We start from the raw sequence: 18,397 nt of genomic DNA on the forward strand, positions 1-18,397 counted from the left end.
GCTTGAGTGAGCTGAGATCGCGACACTACACTCCAGCCTGGGTGATAGAGGAAGACTCTGTCTCAAAAAAAAAAAAAAAAAGAAAAAAAAGAAATACAATAATTAAAATGAAAAATTCACTACAGGGATTCAAAGACCTTTCAGCTGTTGCATCCCAGACCTCTCCACAGATGATGTCACTCCTGTCATTCAGGCTGGGGTATAGTGGAGTGATCTTCCCTCACTGCAGCCTTGACCTGGTCTCAAGAGATCCTCCCACCTCAGCCTCGAAAGTAGCTAGGACTACAAGTGTACGCCACCATGCCTAGCTAATTTTGTGGGGTTTTTCTTGTAGAGGTGGGGTCTCACGATATTGCCCAGGCTGGTCTCAAACTCCTGGGCTCAAGAGATCCCCCCACCTCAGCCTCCTAAGTGCTGGAATTATAGGCATGAGCCACTGCACCTGGCCACTCTTTTTTCTTTCTGTTTAAAGACAGGGTCTTGCTATATAGCCCAGGCTGGAGTACAGTGGTCATTCACAGGCATGATCATATGCACTACAGCTTAGAACTCCCAGGCTCAAGCGATCTTCCTGCCCCAGCCTCCCCAATAGCTAGGACTACAGCCATGTGCTACCACACCCAGCAAGTTTCCCTTCCCTTAGTTCTCTGAAATGTTTTAAGACTCTACTCAAATCTTTTTTTTTTTTTTTTCTGAGACAGAGTTTCACTCTTGTTGCCCAGGCTGGAGTGCAATGAATGGCACGATCTCGACTCACTGCAACCTCCACCTCCCAGGTTCAAGCGATTCTCAAACTCCCGACCTCACGTAATCCGCCCACCTCGGCCTCCCTAAGTGCTGGGATTATATGCGTGAGCCACCACACCCGGCCCCAAATCTTTTTAAACAGTCTTAAATTTTCATCATGATATTACCTAGTGATTTTTTTTTTTTTAAGACAGAGCCTTGCTGTATCACCCAGGATGGAGTGCAGTGGTGTGATCTCAGCTCACTGCAACCTCTGCCTCCCAGGTTCAAGCGATTCTCCTGTCTTAGTCTCCTGAGTAGCTGGGACTACAGGTGTGCACCACCATGCCCAGCTCATTTTTGTATTTTAGTACAGATAGGGTTTCATCATGTTGGCTAGGCTGGTCTTGAACTCCTGATCTTACGTGATCCACCTGCCTCAGCCTCCCAAAATTCTGGAATTACAGGTGTGAGCCACTGCACTCAGCCTGACCTAGTGATATTTTACTCCCAGTTCTAATGTTCCACAGTTAGAGACTCCAGACATACCAAAATCATTTAACTTTCATGAATTCACCATGGCCCTTATGCAGTGGTTTTCAACAGCGGCTATATATTAGATTCACTGGAGGACTTTTAAAAACACTGATACCAATGACACATCCCCATAAATGCTGTTTTAATTGGTCTGAGGTAGAACTCAGCCCTTAGTACATTTCTCAAGTTTCCAGGAAATTCCATAAGGATTAGGTTGAGAATTACTGACTTGGCTTCTGCATTCATATGCTCTTCTTGTCCACTTGATATAGTGCTACACATATTTCAGAACTTAAGTCAATCTTGCCTCCTTTGGGGAAAATATCCTATTAGGTGTTTTTGGTTTTTTCGTTTTTTGTTTGTTTGTTTTGAGATGGACTCTCCCTTTGTAGCCCAGTGGCAGATTTTGGCTCACTGCAACCTCTGCCTCCCAGGTCCAAGCGATTCTCCTGCCCCAGCCTCCTGAGTAGCTGGAATTACAGGCATGCACCACCATGCCCCATTAATTTTTGTATTTTTAGTAGACATGGGGTTTCACTATGTTGACCAGGCTGGTCTTGAACTCCTGACCTCAAGTGATCTGCCCACATTGGCCTCCCAAAATGCTGGATTTACAGGCATAGGCCACCATGTCCCGCCTCCTGTTAGGTGTACTCTTATCCCTCCCCACTCCCAGCACCCTATAGCCCCTTTGAAATTCCTTTATTATAAGTCTTGTCATAATGCTTTATCACTTACCCTGTTTATTTTTCATGCTGTCTGATGAACTCCAGGAAAGTAGAAACTAATTTTAGTCTAGACACCTGCTTGTGGAAATTTGACAAACAGTCTTCTGAAAGACTGTCCTGATTTAAAATCCCAGATCCCACAAAAAAACGTTTTTCTTTACAGCCAAGCAAGTGGAAAAAATAAAAACAAAAACAAACAAACCAAAAAAACCTTTATTTTTTCATTGCTCTACCAACGAAAAAGAAAATAAAGAGAAATTTCCCAAAGGCAAACAATTTTTTTTTTTTTTTTTTTTTGAGACGGAGTTTTGCTCTCATTGCCCAGGATGGAGTGCAATGGTGCAATCTTGGCTCACTACAACCTCCACCTCTGGGTTCAAGTGATTCTCCTGTCTCAGCCTCCGGAGTAACTGGGATTACAGGTGCACGTCACCACGCCCCACTAATTTTGTATTTTTAGTAGAGATGGGGTTTCACCATGTTGGCCAGGCTGGTCTCAAACTCCTGACCCCAGATGATCCACCTGCCTCAGCCTCCCAAAGTGCTGGGATTACATGTGTGAGCCACCGCACCTGGCCTAATAAATTTTTTAAGTTAGCAGAATCCAGAGATAGGAGAACTTTCCCTCAATATTTTTCTTCCCTTCCAGAATACAGAGTGATTGCTGAAAAATAGCTTCCCCACCAGGAATGGCACTAGCACTTGTGACTAGTTTTCACCACAAAATATTAAAGGAAAAAAATGTGTCATGTTAGCCAAAGAGCAATGTGCTTTCTCTTTTTTATGACACAGGGTCTCTATCTGTCATCCAGGCTAGAGTGCAGTGGTGCTGTACAGCTCACTGCAGCCTCAAACTTCTGGGCTCAAGCAATCCTCCAGCCTCCCAAGTAGCTGGAACTTCAGGTGTGCACTACCACACCTGGCTAATTTTTAATATTCTGTTCCAGAGATGGGGTCTTGCTAGGTTGCCCAGGCTTGTCTCCAACTCCTGGCCTCAGGCAATCCTCCCCACTCAGCCTCCCAAAGCACTGGGATTGCAGGCATGGGTCACCTCCGAAGTTCAAGCGATTCTCCTGCCTCAGCCTCGCTAGTAGCAGGGATTACAGACCTGCACCACCATGCCCAGCTAATTTTGTATTTTTAGTAGAGACAGGGTTTCACCATGTTGGCCAGGAGTTCAAGGCTGCAGTGTGCTATGATTGCCATTATGAATAGCCACTGCCCTCCAGCCTGGGCAACATAGTGAGACTCTCATCACTTTAAAATACATATATATATATTTTCTTCTTTAAAAGTTTATTTTGTATAAATAATAGGTTTATTTTGTATAAATAATAATGAGACATTTCACCAGGTTGGTCTCCAACTCCTGAGCTCAAGTGCTGGGATTACAGGTGTGAGTCACCATGGTTTTTTTGGTTTTGTTTTTTAATTTCAGACAGGGTCTCACTCTGTCACCTGGATGGAGTACAGTGGCACAATCACTGCTCACCACCACCTCAACCTCCCAGGCTCAGGTGATCCTCCCGCCTCAGACCCCCAAGTAGCTGGAACTACAAGCATGGTGCCACTAGGCTTGGCTAATTTTTATTTTTATGTATTTTTATTTTTGTAGATACTGGGTTTGCCATATTGCCCAGGCTGGTCTCGAACTCCTGAGGTCAAGCGATCTGCCCACTTCGGCCTCCCAAAGAGTTGGGACTGCAGGCACTAGCCATCACACCTGGCCAGATAAGGTGATTTTTTTTTTCTAAAGAAAAAAAGTCCAGGCCCATGTACATTTTTTTTTGTACTGAAGGGGGCCTGCCCCCCACACCTGTGGGTATTTCTCGCAAGGTGGAGACGAGACACTGATAAAAGGAAATAAGACACAGAGACAAAGTATAGAGGAAGAAAAGTGGGCCCAGGGGACTGGTGCTCAGCAAGTGAGGACCTGCCCTGGCACTGGTCTCTGCGTTCCCTCAGTATTTATTGATCACTGTCTCTACTATCTGGGCTAGGGAGATGTGGCAAGACTACAGGGTAATGGTAGGGAGAGGGTCAGCAGGAAAACATGTGAGCAAAGGACTCTATGTCATAAATAAGCTTAAGGAAAGACGCTGTGCCTGGATGTGCACGTAGGCCAGCTTTATGTTTGACTTTACACAAACGTCTCAGTGCAGTATTGCCGCCAGCATGTCTCACCTCCCGCCATAAGGCAGTTTTCTCCTATCTCAGTAAACAGAACGTACTATCCGGTTTCACACCAAGACATTCCATTCCCAGGGACAAGCAGGAGACAGATGCTTTCCTCTTATCTCAACTGCAAAGAGGCCTCCCTCTTTCACTAATTCTCCTCAGCACAGACCCTTTAAGGGTGTCGGGCTGGAGGATGGTAAGGTCGTGGTAAGGTCGTTCCCTTCCCACAAGGCCATATCTCAGGCTGTCTCAGTGGGGGGAAACCTTGGACAATACCCAGGCTTTCTTGGGCAGAGGTCCCTGCGGCTTTCCACAGTGCATTGTGTCCCTGGGTAACCAAGGATGGAGAATGGCGATGACTTTTACCAAGCATACTACCTGCAAACACATTTTAAACAAAGCACATCCTGCACGCCCCTAAATCCATTAAATCTTGAGTCAATACAGCACATGTTTCTGCAAGCACAGGGTTGGGGCTAAGGTTACAGATTAACAGCATCTCAAAGCAGAAGAATTTTTCTTCCTACAGATCAAAATGGAGTTTCCTATGTCTTCCTTTTTCTACATAGACACAGTAACAGTCTAATGTCTCGTTCTTTTCCCCGCAAGTAACAGTCTGATCTCTCTCTTTCCCCCACCCGTATATTGACCTAACCCTAAGAAGTCAGTGAGACTGGGAAATATGCATCATTTGATGCAGCCTCAGGATACCCCGCCCCCATCTGCTCCCTCACTACTGAGACCCCACCCCGTGTCCCCCTTCACCGAGATCTTTTTTTTTTTTTTGAGACGGAGTCTCGCTGTGTCGCCAGGCTGGAGTGGCCCGATCTCGGCTCACTGCAACTTCCGCCTCCCGGGTTCAAGCGATTCTCCTGCCTCAGCCTCCCGAGTAGCTGGGACTACAGGTGCGCGCCACCACGCCCAGCTAATTTTTGTATTTTTAGTAGAGACGAGGTTTCACCACGTTGGCCAGTATGGTCTTAATCGATTTACCTCGTGATCCGTCCGCCTCAGCCTCCCAAAGTGCTAGGATTACAGGCGTGAGCCACCGCGTCCGGCAAGATCTTGCTCCTGTGTATCCTCTCACCGAGTAGAAGTCCGGGCCTAACTACTCTCTTTCACGGAGACCCCATCACCATCTCTCCCTTCACGGACTCTCCGCCCCCATCTCTCGCTCACTGAGTTGCCGCCCCTGTCTCAACTGTCACGGAGTTCCCGCCCCCCTCTCTCCCTCACAGAGACCTCGCCCCCATCTCCCCCTCACCGAGACTCCGCCCCCGTCTCACCCTCCCCGAGACCCCGCCCCCATCTCACCCTCACCGAGACTCCGCCCTCATCTCACCCTCCCCGAGACCCCGCCCCCATCTCCCCTCACCGAGACTCCGCCCCTGTCTCACCCTCCCCGAGACCCCGCCCCCATCTCCCCCTCAGCGAGTCCCCGCTCCCATCGCCCCCTCACCTAGACCCTGCCTCCGTGGCCCCCTCCCTCACCGAGACCCCGCCCCCGTCTCCCGCCCTCCAGTGACTAAGCCGCACCTGAAGCCCCACCTGGTCGCAGAGGCTACGGCTGGGAAACCGTTGGGCCGGCGGCAGTTAAAGGACAGGAGGCGCCGCTCTGGCCACGCGCACTTCTGATTCCCCTCTCAGAGTTCAGAAGGAGCTGAGGGCTCTGGACCCGGCCTCAGAGGCCTGAGGAGTTGAGAGGGGCGGCGGCCGCGTCCTCCACGACTCTGGAGAGAAGTCCTAGTTTCCGCGCTGCCAAACGCGATTGGACTCTGCCCTCCGGTTTCACTGGGAACCGTGGGGGCGGAACCCGACGGAACGACGAATCGGGGGCTGGACCATGATAGAGAGAGTCGGTTGGGCGGGACCTCGAAATGCCTCTGTTCGCTTTGCTCTGCGTTTATGCAGCCATGTACGAGTATGCGCTGTTTCCGGGTGGTTTGTTATACAGCAGTATTCAACTGATGCATCCCTCTTCACTATTATTTTTCTTAAAAAAATTTTTAAATAATTTTTTATTTTATACCAAAAATAATAGCGAAGAGGGGTTTTTTTAGGTCAGGATCTCCCTCTGTTGCCCAGGCTGGACTGAGTGGCGCAATCACGGCTCCCGCCCCCGTCTGTCCTTCACCGGGTGCCCGCACCCATCTCCCCCTCACCGAGACCCTCACCACTGCAGCCTCCAACCCCTGGACTAAAGCGACCTTCCGGCCTCAATTCCTCCAGTAGCTGGGACTACAGGCTCGTGACACCACAGGCTCGTGACACCATAGCAGGCTAATTTTTTGTGGAGATAGCAGTTGCACTATATTGCCCAGGTTGGTCTTGAACTCCTGGGCTAAAGAGATTCTCCCACCTCAACCTCCCAGTTTGTAATCAATCTTCAAAGTGTTGGGATTACAGACGTGAGCCACCGCTCCAGGCCTGGTTTTTCCACATGGATTATACTTCTCACCACGTTGGGTTGGTGCCTGTCAATTAAGGGATAACTAATCAACTGAAGACTTTATCACTCTTATTGCACTCATAGGGATTCTCCCCCATGGAAAGTCTGTCTTGACAGGAAAGCAAGTGCATTGCTACATTAGAAGCTGCTGCCATTTAGGTTGGGTATGGTGGCTCATGCCTATAATTCCAGCACATTTGGAGGCCAAAGTGGGCGGATCAGTTGTGGTCAGGAGTTGGAGACCAGCCTGGCCTACATGGTAAAACCGAATCTCTACTAAAAATGCAAAAATTGGCCGGGCGCGGTGGCTCACGCCTGTAATCCCAGCACTATAGGAGGCCGAGGCGGGCAGATCATGAGGTCAGGAGATCGAGACCATCCTGGCTAACGCGGTGAAACTCCGTCTCTACTAAAAATACAAGAAAATTAGCCAGGCGTGGTGACGGGCGCCTGTAGTCCCAGCTACTCAGGAGGCTGAGGCAGCCAGCTGAGGAGCCTGATCAACGAGCTGAGGGTCTGGAGGAGCAGCGAGATCAGCCGCCTGCTGAGCTTGGTCAGCGGGGCTGTGGCTGATCCCGCGCAGCCGGAGCGGGGGCGGCCCGAACGGGGGCGGCAGGTACAGGAGATTGTAGAATAACAGGAAACTGTCATACGTCGGGATCCCCATATTCCTTTGCCTGAGAAATGGCCTTATAAGAGGGGTGTCATTCTCAGGAATATATGTAACCTGCTGCTTATGTGTAGCAACAGCAGTTGTGACTGCACCAGAAATAGAAAAGAAATTGGAGTTTTGAATAGAGGAGAAGTTGAGAGCCTTCAAGCCAGGCTGAGGCGCAGTTGCCTGCTGCGCAGGTCTCTCAGGGGCCTGAACTCCAGGCTGTTGCATGGGCTGCAGGTCAGGCTTCTGTGGAGCCTCATGCATAGGAGGAACGGCAGAATTGAGTGAGCAGATAGTGCTGAGGGCCTCATTACCGGGCCGAACAGATTGATAGTTGAAAGTGTCATGTGCGTCCGTGTGAAGAGGCCACCAAACAGGCTTTGTGTGCACAATAAAGCTTTTTAATCACCTGGGTGCAGGCGGGCTGAGTCCAAAAACAGAGTCAGCGAAGGTGGGGCTGTTTTATAGGATTTGGGTAGGTAAAAGAGAATTTCAGTGAAAGGGGGCTGTTCTCTGGCGGGCAGGGGTGGGGGTCACAAGGTGCTCAGTGGGGAGCTTTTGAGCCAGGATGAGCCAGGAAAAGGAATTTCACAAGGTAATGTCATCAATTAAGGCAGGAACAGGCCATTTTCACTTCTTTTGTGATGGAATGTCATCAATTAAGGCAGGGACAGGGCATTTTCACTTCTTTTGTGATTCTTCAGTTACTTCAGGCCATCTGGGCATATACGTGCAAGTCACAGGGGATGCGATGGCTTGGCTTGGGCTCAGAGGCCTGACAGAGAGTCCTACAGCAGGGCTGAGACAGTGCAGGAGGTTCCTGCCACGACAGCTGTTTGTCAGCTGATTTTTTGGGTGGGGGGAAGAAGATCCTTCATAAGGTCCTCATAAAGCAATATTGTGGGCGCGGTAGGCGTGGTAGGCTGTGGTGTAGTTGTTGGTGCCAAAAGAATATCAGAGCAGAGGTCCGTTTCTAAAATGACGGCCTCAAGTTTCGCGGTGTCCTCTGGAGAGAGAGTACTGAGGACTTCCTCAACCTGTTCGGAGGAGAGGAAAGGTAGAGTACCCTTTTCACGCGCGTTCGTGTGAAGAGACCACCAAACGCGCTTTGTGTGAGCAGTAAAGCTTTTTAATCATGGTGCAGGCGGGCTGAGTATGACAAGAGAGTCAGTGAAGGGAGATAGGGGTGGGGCTGTTTGATAGGATTTGGGTGGGTAGTGGAAAATTAAAGTCAAAGGGGGTTGTTCTCTGGCAGGCAGGGGTGGGGGTCACAAGGCGCTCAGTGGGGGAGCTTTTGAGCCAGGATGAGCCAGGAGAAGGAATTTCACAAGGTAAAGTCATCAGTTAAGGCAGGGACCAGCCATTTTCACTTCTTTTGTGGTGGAATGTCATCAGTTAAGGCAGGAACAGGCCATTTTCACTTTTTTTGTGATTCTTCAGTTACTTCAGGCCATCTAGATGTATACATGCAAGTCACAGGGGATACGATGGCTTAGCTTGGGCTCAGAGGCCTGACAACCCTCAATTCCCTCCTCCCGTGGCTGCAAGGATTCTAAGATATAGCGAACTGAGGACCAAACTGTCCAAATGGCTGGTGGGATAACATGTCCCGCCCAACAGATTTTGAACTGTCGGCCCACCTCATCCCAATCTTTAAGTTCTAGAGTTCCTTCAGTTGGAACCCAAGGGCAAATGAGATCAACGACCTCAAAGAGTTCAATTAGCTTGTCAAAGGAAATTGAAATTCCTCCTTCTTTAAGAAGGATTCTTATGAAGTTTAAATAGGCCAAGTACTTTGTAGTGGCTTGTCCCATGGTGTCCCCGAGACACTCTGAGTGCCCAAGCTTATCACCAAGCTTAATGACCGCAATCCTCAGAAATCTGTCGCGAAAGTCCTCCGCTGAGTACCGCGCTCAAAGCGCAACTTCACAGAGAGAGAAACCCACGTTGGAGCGCCTTTGTAGGTGTTCTCCCCCTGTGCAGAGCCGAGAGATAGTAAGAAATAAAGACACAAGACAAAGAGATAAAGAGAAAACAGCTGGACCCCGGGGGACCACGACTACCAAGAGGCGGAAACCAGTAGTAGTCCTGAATGGCTGGGCGCGCTGATATTTATTGTATACAAGACAAGGGGACAGGGTAAGGAGGGTGAGTCGTCCGAGCAATTGATAAGGTCAAGCAAGTCACGTGATTATAGCACAGCGGGCCCCCCTTCCCTTATAGGTAGCTAAAGCAGAGAGGGAAGGTAGCCTACGTCAGCGTTTTCTTTTATGTACTTATCAGAAGGATCAAAGACTTCAAGACTTCCACTATTTCTTCTACCGCTATCTTCCAAGAACTTCAAAGAGGAACCAGGAGTAGGACAGGAACATGAAAGTGGACAAGAAGCCTGACCATTGAAGCACAGAACCACAGGGAGGGGTTTAGGCCTCTGGATGACTGCGGGCAGGCCTGGATATTATCCAGCCTTCCACAAGAAGCTGGTGGAGCAGTGTTCCCTGACTCCTCCAAAGAAAGGAGACTCCCTTTCAAGGTCTGCTAAGTAATGGGTGCCTTCCCAGACACTGGCATTACCGCTTGACCAAGGAGCCCTCAAGCAGCCCTTATGCGGGCATGACAGAGGGCTCACCTCTTGCTTTCTCAGTCACTTCTCACAATGTCCCTTCAGCACCTGACCCTATACCCGCCAGTTATTTCTTGGTTATATTAGTAATACAACAAAGAGTAATATTAAAAGCTAATGATTAATGTTTATACTAATGATTGATAATGTCCATGATCATCTCTATATCTAATTTATAACTATTCTTATTCTAACTATTTTCTTTATTATGCTGAAACAGTTTGTGCCTTCAGTCTCTTGCCTCAGCACCTGGGTAATCTTCCGTCCACAGTCTCCCGCGTCACCGAGTCCCGGTCCTCCTATCCTCCTACAGGGAGTCCCTACCTCCATCTCCACCCTCACCGAGACTCCACCTTGGTCTCCGCCTTCATTAAATCCCCCACCGTATTAAGACACCAGCCCCATCTAGGCTCACAGAGACCCCGCCCCACTTACCCCAGCTCCCTGTCACCGAGACCCCGCCCCCATCTCGTCCTCACCGAGTCTCCGCCCCCGCCTCTCCCTCACCAATTCCCCGCCCCCGTCTTCCCTTCACCGAGTCCCCATCCCTGTCTCCCCCCTCACCGAGACCCCGCCCCCGTCTCCCCCTCGTCCCCGCCCCCGTCTCTCCCCTCACCGAGTCCCCGCCCCCGTCTCTCCCCTCACCGAGTCCCCGCCCCTTCTCTCCCTCACCGAGTCCCCGCCCCCGTCTCTCCCCTCACCGAGTCCCCATCCCCATCTCTCCGCTCACCGATACCCCGCCCCCCGTCTCCCCTCATCGAGTCCCCGCCCCGTCTCTCCCTCACCGAGTCCCCGCCCGCGTCTCTCCCTCACCGAGTCCCCGCCCGCGTCTCTCCCTCACCGAGTCCCCGCCCGCGTCTCTCCCCTCACCGAGTCCCTGCCCCCGTCTTCCCTTCACCGAGTCCCCGCCCCCGTCTCTCCCCTCACCGAGTTCCCATCCCCGTCTCTCCGCTCACCAAGACCCCGCCCCTGTCTCCCCTCATCGAGTCCCCGCCCCCGTCTCTCCCTCACCGAGTCCCTGCCCCCTCTTCCCCCTCACGGAGACCTCGCCCCCGTCTTCCCTTCCCCAAGTCCCCATCCCTGTCTCTCTCTCACCGAGACCCGCCCCCGCCTCTCCCTCACCGAGTCCCCGCCCCTGTCTCGCCCTCACCGAGACCCCGCCCACTTCTCTGCCCTTCCTGAGACCCCGCCCCTGACATCCCCTCACCGAGTCCCCGCCCTCGTCTCTCCCTCCCCGAGTCGCCGTCCCAGTCTCCCCATCACCGAGTCCCCAGCCCCCGCTTCCCCTCACCGAGACCCTGTCCGTCATCGAGTCCCAGTCCTCGTCACCCCCTCACCGAGTCCCGCCCTCTTCTCTCCCCTCACTGAGTCCCCGCCCCCCATCTCTCCCCTCACCGAGTCCCCGCCCCGGTCTCCCTCCCTCCAGGTGGTGACGCGGCCCCTGAAGCCCCACCTGGTCGCAGACGAAGGTGCAGGGAAAACCAGCGGGTCAGCGACGGTTACTGTGAAGGAGGCGCCGCTCTGCCCACGCGCACTTCTGATTCCCCTCTCCGGGCTCGGAAGCGGCTGAGGGCTCTGGACCGGGTCTCCGAGGCCTGAGGCAGTGGGAGGGGCGGAGTTCGCGTCCTCCACGATCCTGGGGAGAGGTCCCAGTTTCCGCACAGCCGACAGCGATTGGACCCCGTCCTTCTGGCTTCACTGGGGACCGCGGGGCGCAACCCGGCGCGGGCACGGGGCGGGGGCGGGACCACGATGGAGGGACCTCGAAATGCCTCTGCTCGCTTTCCTCTGCATTTATGGGGCTTGTACGAGGATGCGCTGTTTCTGGGTGGTTTGTTATACGGCCGTAGATAACTTGTTACCTGCCGACAACAGCAGTAAAATAACTAGAAATAAATACAACAACAAAGTATGCAATATCTCTTCGGAGAAATGTGTAAAATACTATTGAAAGAGGTCAAAGATAACCTAGATCAATGGATAGATCTTCCTTGTTGATGGATTAGAAGTTTCAATATAAAGACTTGAATTATCCTTACTTAATATAGAAAGTTAAGTTTTCTGTCAAAATAACATGTTTTGATGAAGAACCTGATCTATTTATAATAAAATGTATGTATATGGAAGTGCAAAAGGCCAGTAAAACCCAAAACACTCCTGAAGAACTGTTGGCACTTACCCTACAGACATTAAGAAATAGACAGGGCCGGGCGCGGTGACTCACGCCTGTAATTCCAGCACTTTGGGAGCCCGAGGTGGGCGGATCACGAGGTCAGGAGATCGAGACCATCCTTGCTGACACGGTGAAAACCCCCTCTCTACTAAAAATACAAAAAATTAGCCAGGCGTGGTAGCGGGAGCCTGTAGTCCCAGCTACTCAGGAGGCCGAGGCAGGAGAATGGCCTGAACCTGGGAGGCGGAGCTTGCAGTGGGCCGAGATCGGGCTATTGCACTCCAGCCTGGGGGACACAGCAAGACTCTGTCTCAAAAAAAAAAAAAATTCATAACACAATGACTGTGTTAACAATATTTCTGAAGTTCACCCTAAGTTTTTCTGGTAATTGGGGTGGCCATTTGTGTTAGCTAATCGCCTTTATCCAAATGAAAAATAAAAATTCTTCTATCTTTTTGGCAAGCAGACAGTTTTAGCTTAGAAGCAGGTGCCTAAGGAGATAGAAGTGTGCTATTGATGCAGGTAAGTGCCATGATTGGGGATTCACCCAGGAAAGAATTCAACTGGTGATGTTACACAAGGATCTTCCATTGACTCAGAGTTGCTTTTTCCAGAGTACAGCCAAAACCTAGGCAGTGTGCCTAGAATCAGCATTTTGTACTGTTGGCTAGCTATATTTATACTCATTTTTAATTACATGCAAATTAAGGGGTATGCCATGCAGAACTTTCTTTTTTTTTTTTTTGAGACGGAGTCTTGCTCTGTTTTTTTTTTTTTTTTGAGACGGAGTCTCGCTCTGTCGCCCAGGCTGGAGTGCAGTGGCCGGATCTCAGCTCACTGCAAACTCCACCTCCCGGGTTCACGCCATTCTCCTGCCTCAGCCTCCCGAGTAGCTGGGACTACAGGCGCCCGCCACCGCGCCCGGCTAGTTTTTTGTATTTTTTTAGTAGAGACGGGGTTTCACCGTGTTAGCCAGGATGGTCTCCATCTCCTGACCTCGTGATCCGCCCATCTCGGCCTCCCAAAGTGCTGGGATTACAGGCATGAGCCACCGCGCCCGGCCCCCATGCAGAACTTTCTAGAAAGGAGGCTGTAACTTCCAGGTCGTTGTTATGGAAGTGAATGGTAACTTTCATGTTGTTGCCATGGTACTTATAAACTGTCAAGGCTCTGGTAGGAGTGTCTTACCCTAATGAGTAAGGAGAGCAACTAGAGATGGCGTTTGGTGCCATCTGCTGGTTCCAGGTGGTTTCTTCACTTTATCCTGTAGGGACCAGGAAATGAAGCAAGTCCTGCCCAGTCTCCTACCTCACTGTGGTCAGAATGTTGTATGTTGTGTGTGTCCTCCCCGCAGGCCACCACCCCGCAAAGCCAAATGCGTAAATCTTAACCCTGGAGGTGATGATATTAGGATGTGAGGCCTTAGGGAGGTGATTAGATCATGAGGGCGGGACCTTCGTTAATGGATTTACTAGCCAGCTTGTCCAAGTCGCCTTGTTATTGTTGTCTTGTTTTGTTTTGTTTTAGTCTTGTAGCAGCCGAAGCCATGGTTTTTAGTTTCTGTCTCTAGTGATAAGTGGAAAAGAGGGATGAGGAAGGGGCTTTACTGGCCCAACCAGAAACAAAAACTAATAACCCATAACTGTATTCTTGAACACCCCTGTATGGGATTGGCTGTGGAGACATTCTCAACCTATCACCTGATTATGAGGTATGAGGTAGGAAATGTCTTTGTGTTTAAGGAGGGACTGTTCTGAATGTCCACGTTGATTCCAACTGAAGACGTTAAAGTCTAGAGTCTGTGGGAAAAGGAAGAAGCTTAATTGAATGTCTTTCTTTTTTCTTTTCTTTTCTTTCTTTTTCTTTTCTTTTCTTTTCTTTTTTTTTTTTTTTGAGACGGAATCTGGCTCTGTTGCCCAGGCTGGAGTGCGGTGGCGCGATCTCGGCTCACTGCAACCTCCACCTCCGGGTTCAAGTGATTCTCCTGCTTCAGCCTCCCAAGTAGCTGGGATTACAGAAGCGTGCCACCACACCTGGCTAATTTTTTATTTTTAATAGAGATGGAGTTTCACCATGTTGGCCAGGCTGGTCTCAAACTCCTGACCTCATGTGATCTGCCCACCTCGGCCTCCCAAAGTGCTGGGATTACAGGCATGAGCCACCAGGCACGGCCTGAATACCTTTTTTTTTTTTTTGAGATAGAGTCTGGCTCTATCACCCAGGCTGGAGTGTGGTGGTGCGATATCCGCTCACTGCAACCCCGGCCTCCCAGGTTCAAGTGATTCTCCTGCATCAGCCTCCCAAGTAGTTGGGACTACATGCGCCGGCCACCATGTCTATTCTTTTTTTTTTTTTTTTTTTGAGACAGAATCTCGCTCTGCCCAGGCTGAAGTGCAAGTGGCGCGATCTCAGCTCACTGCAAGCTCCGCCTCCTGGGTTCACGCCGTTCTCGTGCCTCAGCCTCCCAAGTAGCTGGGACTACAGGCACCTGCCACCATACCCGGCTAATTTTTTGTATTTTTTAGTAGAGACGGGGTTTCACCGTGTTAGCCAGGATGGTCTTGATCTCCTGAATTCATGATCCACCCGCCTCGGCCTCCCAAAGTGCGGGGATTAGAGGCGTGAGCCACCGTGCCTGGCGTCTTTTGTATTTTTTTTAGTAGAGATGGGGTTTCACTGTGTTAGCCAGGATGGTCTCGATCTGCTGACCTCGTGATCTGCCCACCTCAGCCTTCCAAAGTGCTGGGATTACAGGGGTGAGCCACTGCGCCCGGCCGAATGTCTTTCTTAAGAGCCCTGGGTGCTAGGCTTGAAAACACCTTTGCAAAAATTATAGCTGAGAAAATGATTACAGGGAAAGAGATCTGACCAAACCAACTCCAACTTGCTTCTTTTTTTTTTTTTTTTTTTTTTTTTTTTTTTTTTTTTGAGACGGAGTCTAGCTCTGTCGCCCAGGCTGGAGTACAGTGACCGGATCTCGGCTCACTGCAAGCTCCGCCTCCCGGGTTTATGCCATTCTCCTGCCTCAGCCTCCCGAGTAGCTGGGACTACAGGCGCCCGCCACCTCGCCCGGCTAGGTTTTTTTTGTATTTTTTAGTAGAGACGGGGTTTCACCGTATTAGCCAGGATGGTCTCGATCTCCTGACCTTGTGATCCGCCCGTCTCGGCCTCCCAAAGTGCTGGGATTACAGGTTTGAGCCACCGCGCCCGGCCTCCAACTTGCTTCTAACCTCCACACTGTCCTTGTTCATTCCTGGATGTAGACCAAACTAACTTTGGGATGAACTTAGTTTATAGTTTAACTCTGAAACAAAAACAATAACAATGCTTTCACAAAACCTCCTTTTCCCTGGAGACTGGACTGCCTTTGCAGGACTAACACATTAGTCACAGGTAAGAAATTATGGTTTAGGAGTCATGCAGCTGGAGGGTGCAGTATTCTGGACCTCCCCGAATTGCTCCTGGGGATAAAATCACTATTGCAAAATTCAAAATCAGTGCTTGAGATATTTTGCAGACCCTGTGTTTCGATGCACAAGTTGAGGCCGCCTAGATGGATAAACCAGCTCATCTAGTCTTGTGGTTCCCACCCAGGAACTGACTCAGAGCAACAGGACAGCTTCCACTCCCTATGATTTCATCTTAGACTCTGCCAATCAGCACTTCCCACTTTCAGACTCCCTACCCACCAAATTATTCTCAAAAACCACCATCCCAGGCCAGGTGTGGTGGATCACGCCTGTAATTCCAGCACATTGGGAGGCCAAGGAAGGTAGATCACCTGAGGTCAGGTGTTCAAGACCAGCCTGTCCAACATGGTGAAACCCCATCTCTACTAAAAAAATACAAAAATTAGCCGGGTGTGGTGGTGGCCACCTGTAATCCCAGCTAATTGGGAGGCTGAGGCAGGATAATCGCTTGAACCCAGGAGGCAGAGGTTGCTGTGAGCCAAGATCGCACCATTGCACTCCAGCTTGGGTGACAGGAGCGAAACTCTGTCTCAAAACAAACAAACAAACAAACCCCCTGATCCCAGAGTTTTCAGGGAGACTGATCTGAATAATAGTAAAACTTTGGTCTCCTGTACGGCTAGCTGGTTCTGCATCAGTGAAACTTTCTCTGTTGCAATTTCCCGTATTGACAAATCAGCTCTAGGCAGTTAGGTGGTTACAAGCTTGGTAACTCATGCCTATAATCCCAGCACTTTGGGAGCCCATGGCAGGAGGATTGGTTGAGGCCGGAGTTAGAGACAAGCTTGAGCAACATAGTGACATCCCATCTCTACAAAAAGAAGAAGAAGAAGAAGAAGAAAAAAAGCTGCATGTGGTGGTGGGCGCCTGTAGTCCCAGCTACTCAGGAGGCTGAGGTGGAAGAATCACTTGAGTCCGGGAGTTCCAGGCTGCAGTGAGCTATCACTGTGCCCATTGCACACCAGTCTAGGTGACAGAGTGAGACTGTCTCTAAAAAAAAAAGAAAAAGAAAAAAAGAAAGAAAATCCATCAGCAGATAGCTCTTGGATCTACCTTCACTTTAGCCTCAGACCACACCACAATTCCTCTGTTCTCCCCTGCTACCAACTTTCCAAACCACTTTCTTCTCCTTGGGATTATTGCCTCAACTTTCCAGTTATGCTCCCTGATTCTCCCTTTGATTCCCAAGAGTCGTACAAATGACAGACAGATATTCTTTTTTTTTTTTTTTTTTTTTTAAGACGGAGTCTCGCTCTGTCGCCCAGCCCAGGCTGGAGTGCAGTGGCGCGATCTCGGCTCACTGCAAGCTCCGCCTCCTGGGTTCACGCCATTCTCCTGCCTCAGCCTCCCGAGTAGCTGGGACTACAGGCGCCCACAACCGCGCCCGGCTAATTTTTTGTATTTTTAGTAGAGACGGGGTTTCACCGTGGTCTCGATCTCCTGACCTTGTGATCCGCCCGCCTCGGCCTCCCAAAGTGTTGGGATTACAGGCGTGAGCCACCGCGCCCGGCCTCAGATATTCTTAAAATATACATCAGATAATTATTGCTGCAGTAGCTCAGACCCTTCCATGACTTTGTGTTGCACTCATAGTAAAAGCCAAAATGTTTAGTTGTTCTCATGGCCCCGTATGAGCCACTGCGCCCGGCCAATTTTTTGTATTTTTAGTAGAAGCGGGTTTCACCATGTTGGTCAGGCTGGTCTCGAACTCCTGACCTCAGGTGATCCACCCGCTTTGACATCCCAAAATGCTGGGATTATGGGCGTGAGCCACCGCACCCGAGCTATTTCTTTTTTTAATTTTAATTCTTCATAGAGACAGGGTCTATGTTGCTGAGGCTGGTCTAGAACCCCTGGGCTCAAAGAATCCTGCCTCAACCTCCCAATTATAACTCCCAGAATTACAGGTGTGAGTGACTGCGCCTAGCCTACATTTGTGATTTAAATCAGAGCACGTTCCTCATCTCTCAGAACTCCTCAATAACCATCGGTTGGGAAAAAAAGCAAAAAAAACTAAATGTATTTATATATAATCTCTAGGAGTTAACCTCACCGAAAGATACAGCCGATTTAAGAAGAAAATTTTAAACTCTCTTCAAGGGCCTATAGAAGAAACGGGATGAATGGAAGCGTGATTCACTCTGTGGACTGGCAGATACCTCTGGAAATCTGATGTTTTATTATAATAGGTTCTCGGGAAGGCAGAGACTTTTATTTGGGACATAGAGAGGCTTGGCCAACCAGAATGAAGGACCCACCCAAGTCCCGCCCCCAAGCCTGAGCCCTTTCCTTTGCTCCGCCCACTCTGCCTGAAGTCCCCTCAACAGGACCCACCGGGTGATCGCAGTCTCCCAGCCCCGCCTTCTAGGGCTGGTCTTCATGCGAGGCCACGCCCCTAGGTCTGTCTGATTAACATTTTACAACCTATTCTCTCTGAAGTGTAGTACCTGAAGGCTTCCTCTGGAAATAAGAACTTGGGTCTCCCGCCTGAACAACATGGTGAAACCCCGTCTCTACTAAAAATACAAAAATTAGCCGGGTGTGGTGGCACACGCCTGTAATCCTAGCTACTCAGGAGGCTGAGGTAGGAGAATTGCTTGAACCCCAGAGGCTGAGGTTGCAGTGAGCTGAGGTTGTACCACCGCACTCCAGCCTGGGCGACAGAGCGAGACTGCATCTCCGGAAAAGAAAAAAAAATACAAAAATTAGCCAGGCATGGCGGCTCACGCCTGTAATCCCAGCACTTTGTGAGGCCGAGGCGGGTGGATCATCTGAGGTCGGGAGTTCCAGACCAGCCTGACCAACGTGGAGAAACCTCATCTCTACTAAAAATACAAAATTAGTTGGTGTGGTGG

At 50.2% G+C, this 18,397-nt stretch overlaps 1 protein-coding gene across 14 annotated transcripts in view; it reads right to left on the reverse strand.

Moving 5' to 3' along the window:
- ZNF846 (zinc finger protein 846) overlaps positions 1 to 11,650 on the reverse strand; it is a 32,523-nt gene extending 20,873 nt beyond the window's left edge. For 6 of the 14 annotated variants that reach the window (XM_045381224.3, XM_074025810.1, XM_045381215.3 and 3 more), the window contains exon 1: positions 5,718 to 5,939. The gene's annotated coding sequence lies outside the window, so the exon portion shown is untranslated. Of the gene's footprint in view, positions 1 to 5,162; positions 5,369 to 5,705; positions 5,940 to 11,352 lie in introns of those variants that run through there. The other 8 variants (XM_065536248.2, XM_045381216.3, XM_065536246.2 and 5 more) reach the window with 3 other exon arrangements.
- Between the last annotated feature and the right edge of the window lie 6,747 nt (positions 11,651 to 18,397).

Source organism: Macaca fascicularis, chromosome 19 (genome assembly GCF_037993035.2).
Source record: "Macaca fascicularis isolate 582-1 chromosome 19, T2T-MFA8v1.1".
Taxonomy (NCBI): Eukaryota; Metazoa; Chordata; class Mammalia; order Primates; family Cercopithecidae; genus Macaca; species Macaca fascicularis.